At 33.4% G+C, this 8,317-nt stretch overlaps 1 pseudogene; it reads left to right on the top strand.

The window, feature by feature from the left end:
- The first annotated feature begins 538 nt into the window (after nt 1–538).
- On the top strand, nt 539–6,127 carry LOC140181704 (disease resistance protein RUN1-like; annotated as a pseudogene).
- Nucleotides 6,128–8,317: the final 2,190 nt, after the last annotated feature.

The raw sequence follows: 8,317 nt of genomic DNA, 5'->3' as shown, positions 1-8,317 counted from the left end.
AGCTCGTGCTCTTATGTTTCAATCTAATTTACCATCATCTTTTTGGTCTTATGCTGTTAGACATGCTGTTTATTCACTTAATAGAGTTCCATCATCCGCAATTAATTTTAAAACATCATTTGAGATTTTATTCAATCATCCACCAAATTATCATGACATTAAAATTTTTGGATGCTTATGTTTAGTTTCTACCCAAATGGCAAACAGATCAAAATTTGATCCAAGAGCCAAAAAGGCTGTATTTATTGGCTTTCAATATGGTTTTAAAGGGTATATTGTTTATGTTTTAGAAGATAAAAGAATTGAGATTTCTAGAAACGTAATTTTTTATGAAAAGATCTTGCCCTTAGTCACAAAAAATGTCCAATTCCAGACACTCAGCCCAACATTGCCAAACACACCTTCTCAAAAACAAGATTCAGTTAGTCTTCCAGTTGAACCCTCACCTATACCCATTGACCCAACTCCACCTAGTTCTTTATTTTCTCCAACAACCTCTCCTTCTTCCTCACTATCGTTTCCTAACCAAGTTGAACCCATGACCACCGAATCACTTTCAACACTAGACACCAGTCCACCATCACCTTCTCATCCCCCGTCACCTTCTTCACCACCTGAGCAACCCCATCCTCGTCATTCCGACCGGCCTCACCGACCTCCAGCATATCTCTCTGATTACTTGTGTAATTTCTCTCTCATCTCTACAAATCAATCTCCCTCAAAGTGCAAGTATCCTTTGTCTTCAGTCATATCTTTTTCTTCTCTTTCATCTTCACATAAAAAGTTTCTTTTATCTCTACATTCTGACATTGAGCCAAAGTCTTTTAAGGACGCCAATCAACACTCTAATTGGCGTAGTGCTATGAAAGATGAGTTGGATGCTCTTGAGCTGAACAAATTTGGCGTCTTGTTGATTGCCCTGCAGGGGTTAAGCCAGTTGGCTGTAAATGGGTCTATCGCATCAAACGTAAGCCTGATGGTTCAGTTGATCAATATAAAGCACGCCTTGTGGCTAAAGGGTTCACTCAAACTGAAGGTATTGATTTCTTGGAAACTTTCTCCCCTGTTGTCAAGCCTGCCACTATCAGATTAGTTTTGGCATTGACCTCTATGAAGCATTGGCCTATACATCAGTTGGATGTCAATAATGCTTTCTTACATGGGGATCTTTCTGAGGATGTTTATATGACTCTGCCACCCGGATTTATATCTCCTCAACCGAATCAATGTTGTAAGCTACTAAAGTCACTGTATGGTTTACGACAATCTAGTCGTATGTGGTATGACAAACTTTCTCACCTTTTGCTATCTCATGGATATCAGCAGACCTCATCTGATTATAGTTTATTTGTCAAATTTATTGGTGATCAAATTTCTATCCTTTTAGTCTATGTTGACGATATTGTTCTCACTGGTAATTCCATTTCTTAACTTGCTGCCATTAAGTCTATTTTGCACCAACACTTCCGAATTAAAGACTTGGGCCCATTAAAATATTTTTTGGGTATTGAAGTTGCTTAATCAGAGAAGGGAATTTGCTTATCTCAGAGAAAATATTGTCTTGATCTTTTGGAGGATTCTGGTTTATTAGGTGCTAAATCTGCCTCTGTTCCAATGGATAGTACCACAAGACTATATCAAGACAAAAGTCCCCTGATATCCGACCCTTTTGTATATCGTCGTTTGGTTGGCCGTCTTATCTATCTCACCACTACTCGACCGGACATCATGTATGCCAGTCAACAATTAAGTCAATTCATGGCATCTCCTACTGAATCTCATCTTCAAGCTGCCAAGCATGTGTTACGATATCTGAAAACTAGTCCCGGCAAATGACTTTTCTTTCCAAGGGAATTAGAAATTCAACTTCTCGGCTTCAATGACTCTGATTGGGCCGGATGTCCTGACACTCGGCGATCTTTAACAGGTTATTGTTTCTTCTTAGGCAGTTCTTTAGTCTCTTGGAAGACCAAGAAACAAACCACCGTTGCCCGCTCTTCCACAGAAGCAGAATATCGTGCACTTGCCAACACAACTTGTGAACTTCAATGGATACTAAATGTGTTACAATTTTTACGCATCTCTCCTATCCGCCCACCAGTTTTATATTGTGATAATCTGAGTGCTCTTCATATTGCTGCTAACCCGATTTTTCATGAACGGACCAAACATTTAGAGGTTGATTGTCACTTGGTTCGACAAAAAGCTCAAGCTGGAGTGATGAAACTTCTCCCAATTCCCTCTTCTGGGCAACTAGCTAACATCTTCACCAAGCCTTTGTCTCCTCAACCCTTCCATCTTAATCTGAATAAGCTTAGTGTTCTTGACATCTTTCATCCTCCAGCTTGCGGGGGCGTATTAAACCACTCTTCCACCTTAGCCCATGACAACAATAAAGACGTCTCACGGCCCACAAATTCAGCCCAACAGAATACACAAATTAAATTATAATTTAGTCTTTATCTTATCTTATAGTTATCTTTATCTTTATCTACTTTTATCTTTCATAGGCCAATACTTTATATATACTTAGTTTTACCTTCATAATTTACAATTCATTCAATCAACAATCAATAAAATTTCATCCTTTCTTTTTCACAATTCTTTTATTTTTCTATTCTTTCACAATTTTATTACTCACAAAGGCGAATTCAGAGATTGAATGTGTTGGTAAGTGTGACATGATTCAGAGTGAAAGTGTGAGGTATCAGACTGACAGAGTAATATTGAAGAAGGAAGACTGAAGTCAGAAGAGTCAGAAACTAGAAACCATGAGAAGAAGAATGTCAAGTATGAAGAAGACTCAAAACTGGTGGAAGAAGTAGAAGAATCTCAAAGCAGGAATGATGACAGAGTAATAGTGCATTCAGGCAGTTAAGGCTCCAGTTGGCATTAAGTTAAAGTCAGTTAGAGATTGTTGTTATGAGTACCAGTCTGAAATTCAGTTAACTAGTTAGTCTCAGTCTGTTAGCTTCCCCAATCAGTTAGTTAGAACACCCCTTCCAACTATCCTTATATATACATGGACTACACTGTAAGCAAGTGACGTTGAATTAGATTCAATAAATCAAATAAAATTAATTATACTAATTGTTTTTATCAACTAATTGATTTGATTAATTCTTAAAAATATTTTTATTTAATTTATTTAAATACATGAATTATAACTAATTAGTTATTTAATTTTATTAGGATAAATATCAAATTCTATTCTTAATATAAAAATACAAAATTTTATTCCTTCCATTTTTATTTTACCACTATAAAAGACCATATATGCTAGAAGAAAATATCATTTGTTTACCAATTACTCTTTCATTCGGTAGCTTTTATAACAATTCTTTTTCTTCTTATGAGGTGTCGCAAGAAAGACAACTATCGTAGACACAAACTACCACACACTCTCCGGGTTTTCATCATTCAGAGCAATATATGATACGTCGTTATCCATGAGACATTTATAAACTATGCTGTTATTATGTATGCATAAAATTCGTATTTAAACTTAAGTCATTTACCTGTTTCAACGTCACTTGCTATCCTTCATCATATCTGTTAAATCGGCCTGTGAGGCTCACACTTGATCGAGATTTTGACATGATGATAACTGGGCAACGCCATAGTTTTCTTGGGAAGTACAAGGTATTGCTAATATCAAATACATTGGTAAAACTAGTGTGGTTCTTTGAACGTCAAAATGTTGCTGTAAAATTTTTTTTCCTCTTTAAGATGTATTTTAGGCAGAAAATGACTATGAACTGTTGTATTAGTACTTTTGATTGCTTCTATCTGGCTTAAATTCTGGGAGATCACTGGTTCTTCTGATTTTAATGTGGTTGAATAGTCAATTAGAGATATTATCTGATTTAGGTCGGATTTACTAATAAGTTTGCCTCTTATACATTATGCAGGAATGATGCTGACCTTGTTGATGAAATTGTCAAACGTGTCTTACAAAGGTTAAACCAATCACCCCAAGGTGATTTGCATGGTCTTGTTGGAATTCATGGACCAATTGAAAAGCTAGTATCATTGTGCACGGAATCTGTTATTCTTGGCCTTTGGGGCATGGGCGGTGTTGGTAAGACAACTCTTGCGACTGCAGTTTTCAATAGACTGTGTGATGGGTTTGAAGGATTTTGCTTTTTGAACAATGTAAGAGAAAGAGCTAAGAAATATGGTATAGATCATTTGAAGACAGAACTTTCTAAACTGCTAAAGGAAGAAGATGCAAGTCCCTTTGTCACGCCTGGTGGGATAACTAATTTTGCCAAGAAAAGACTTGGTAAACAAAGGTTCTTGTTGTTCTTGATGATGTCAATGATTCAGATCAAATTGAAGATTTATGTGGAGGACATACATGGTTTGGGGCAAGTAGCAGAATCATAGTGACAACAAGAGACATGTCCTTGTTAAGGCGGATGCTGATCATATACATGAAGTTGAGGCATTGAATTATGATGATTCTCTTCGGCTTTTCAGCCTGAATGCCTTCAAGCAAAACTGCACTATAGAAGCAGAACAAGTTGAGTTGTCCAAGAGAGTGCTTAACTATTGCAAAGGCCTCCCTTTAGCATTGAAAATCTTGGGTTCCTTTCTTAAAGGAAAAACTCAACAAGAGTGGGAAAGTAAACTGGCCAAACTTGAAAAGATGCCTGATGAAAAAATCCAAAGTATATTGCGACTGAGTTATAATGAATTAGATCGTAATGATCGAAATATGTTTTTGGAACTTGCATGTTTCTTTGATAGAAATACAGAAGAGCAGATAAAATCTCTTCTTGATCGCTGTGGATACACAACTACTATCGGGCTGACAAATCTTTGTAATAAAGCTCTTATTTCCATTTCAAACAATTGTGTGTCAATGCATGACATTAATTCGAGAAATGGGTCGTGAAATTGTTCGCAAAGAATGTCAAGATGATCCAGGAAAACGCAGTAGACTATGGGATTCTTGTGATACCTATGAAGTACTAAAATACAATAAGGTAAGCGTAAGATTACCCAGATTGTAATTTTGTCCCATTTTGATATATATTTAATTTTGACATACATACTATGCAGGGAACTCAAGCTATTCAAAGTATCACTTTAAACATGTATGAAATTGATACGATAAGGTTGCACCCTGAGACATTTGAAAGAATGCCAGAACTGAAGCTTGTTAGATTTCATGCACCCGGTTTCAGAACAAAGTTGTGTGCTCCAGAAGGTATTACATCCCTGCCAAAGAAGTTAAGCTATCTTCATTGGGACGAGTTTCCTTTGAAATCTTTGCCGTCTTCTTTTGGTGCTGAGAGATTTGTTGAAATCATAATGCCCAACAGTGGATTGCAAACGCTTTGGGAAGGTGAACAGGTATGGAAACAAGATTGTGAAATTAATTTGATGCCATACACATGCATACCTACCTTTTAATTAGTTAATTTCAGAATCTTGTAAATCTAAGGAAAGTGGATCTAGATGGTTCGTCAAGCCTAATGGAGCTCCCAGATTTATCAAAAGCTCCAAATCTTAGAGAAGTGAGTATCTCTGGTTGCAAGAGTCTGCGTCAAGTTCCTCCATCTGCTGTATGTTCCCAGAAGCTGAAATACCTGAACGTGAGCAACTGTGAGAGCCTTGAGTCCATAGCAGAGCTTCCAGCATCGGTTGTGTGCATAATTGCTCGCAACTGCTGCTCACTACACACTGTATTTGTATCTGCTTTGGATTCTGTGGCTGAAGAGCCAATCCAGCAGCAGCAATTTGAGGATATAACCTTCAATTTCACCAACTGCTACAAATTGGAAGGGAATGCAAGAAACAACATTACGGAACATGCCTATGGCAGACTAAAGCGACCACTAGCAGTAGCACCTACATGTGCTACAACACCATGGCAGTATACGGGTAAGTTTCTTCCTCTGTGGAACGACAGGCACAATCATCCCAAGTTAAATGTGTTGTCAGGTGCAGACCCGGGATGGTTCAGATATATAAACCCAGAAAGAGGGGCCGTTACTCTAGATGTTGCCTCAGGTGATAACTTGTTGGGATTCATCTTTTGGGTCATGTTTCCTGCATACTATGGGAGTTACCAAGTGGACGCCACTGAAGTGTCATATAAGTATTGCGTTAAAGTGATGCATGGCCCAAGTTTCAGCTATGACGGGTATTGGATGCCAGGCGAGAATATATGGCATAACGGTAACTATTTTTGGTACGACGGGCAATGCTGCATTGACATGATCAAGGTAATGGAAGAAAGCACCAACACTAATAACAGTATTCAACTCGTGGTTTCATTCCAGTTCTTCTATGATCGTCTTATTTTGGGTCAGCCTATTGTGGAAGATGATGGCAAAGAATTAGAATATTGGGGTGTGCACCCAATGTACGCCTCAGATGTTCCAAACTGACATTTTGGTGTTATAACGACTGACTTATATATTCTTATGAGCACAAGTGCTGAGCAAAAACATAAAATAATTAAAAAGTAAAATTCAATCATTATTGTTTAAGCAAAAGTGTTTGATATTGCCAACCAGTTATACTTCAAATAGTATAACTTCTCTATCTTTATCTAGAGATTTCAGAGATGAGTTTTATACTTTTATTTGATATATTATATGGTTTAGATTGTATTGAATAAATTTTCAAAATTTACATTTGAAATCTAATGCTATCTTATGGCCTATTATAAAGGGAGTTTAATTTCTAATCTTTTATTTACATTTCTAATCTTTTAAGAGCAGATATAGGGTTTGTTTGGATAGGTTTTAAAAAAAAAAATTTTTTTTTCGAGTTATCTTTTTTTAAAAGATTTTATAAAAAAATAAAAGTAATTTTATGTTTGGATATCTCATACAAAAAAATCTTTTTATTTATCAATTTTATTTGAGTATAATAATATAAAAATATTTTTCTGTTTATTTATTACATGAAAAACATCTTTTTTTAACAAAAAAGGATTTAAAAAAAATATAAATTACAACTTCTCAAAAAAGTTTTTTTTTTTTATTTTTCTAGTATTTTTACTTTTACTACTAAAAATTTGTCAAATACGCTAAAAAAATTTATTAAAAAAAGATATTTTTTTAAATCAAAATAATGACTCCAAACAAACACATAATTTTTCTAAAAAAATAAACTTTGTTTGAAACTTATCAATGATAATATTGAGAATGAATTGTCAAATAATGTAATAATAAAATTCTTAAGTAAACCGTAATATATAAATCAAAGACTAAACAAGAATAATAATTAAGATAAGATCAAATAAATTTGACTAAATACTGCTTATAAATCTGTAATAAGAATAAACAAGTTGAACATGAACATGAATATGAACGAAATAACAATATACTAGAAAAGAACATAAAGAAAATAACAACAGTAGAAAAAAATTGATTTCAAACACTCACTTATACTGTATTCTATAATATTTTTTGTCATGGTGACAAAGAATCTTACAGAGATTTCAATGTTACTTGAGATGTTTTATTGAATTGAAATCCTTTTGAATGTCTTTGACTCTTTTATTTATAGAGAAAAATTTATATTGCCTTGAGTAGTTTTGGCCTCTTCTCCCACGTTTTTGTTTTTACTTAATCTCCAAGTTTAATCGTCCATATTTTATCATATCTTGGTAGTCAAATAATAGTTTTCACATTTTTTCCATCAATTATATTTTTCACATGTTATTACTTATTAGTCTTATTCAATCTAATATTCATTTTCGATTCTAGCTAAATTGTGTGAATCAAAAATCATATTTTATATTGTTATTAACTACGGTCAAAACAATTATACTGCATCAAACTTTTGTGCTAACAATAAGATAATAATTAATAACAACAGTTTATATCTGATTGAATATGATAATTATAAGTTTATAACTGTAACACCTCTAAAATCTAAAAATAAACAAAAAAGTATTTTAAGAGTTTAATTTTAAAAATATATTGATAGTATAAAATTATTTAATATTTTAATTATATTTATTTTTTTAAATAATTATTCGTATCATTAATATAAAAGATAAATATTTTTACTGATTTAGCGTATAAAACTATTTACATGTACATTAAAATTGAATTTATATTTTAATTTAAAAATTGAAAATTATTATTTTAAATAATTATACTCTAAAAAAAAAAATTTTTAGTTTTTTTTTTAAATCTTATAAAAAAGTAGAAGTAATTTTATATTTGGATATCTCATGTAAAAAGGTCTTTTTATCTATCAATTATGTTTGGGTATAATAATATAAAAATATTTTTATTTATTTATTACATAAAAAATATCTTTTTTAAAAAAAAATCTTTAAAAAAAA

Source organism: Arachis hypogaea, chromosome 18, assembly GCF_003086295.3.
Source record: "Arachis hypogaea cultivar Tifrunner chromosome 18, arahy.Tifrunner.gnm2.J5K5, whole genome shotgun sequence".
In the NCBI taxonomy this organism is placed as follows: Eukaryota; Viridiplantae; Streptophyta; class Magnoliopsida; order Fabales; family Fabaceae; genus Arachis; species Arachis hypogaea.
This window is presented reverse-complemented; position numbering and strand designations above follow the sequence as displayed.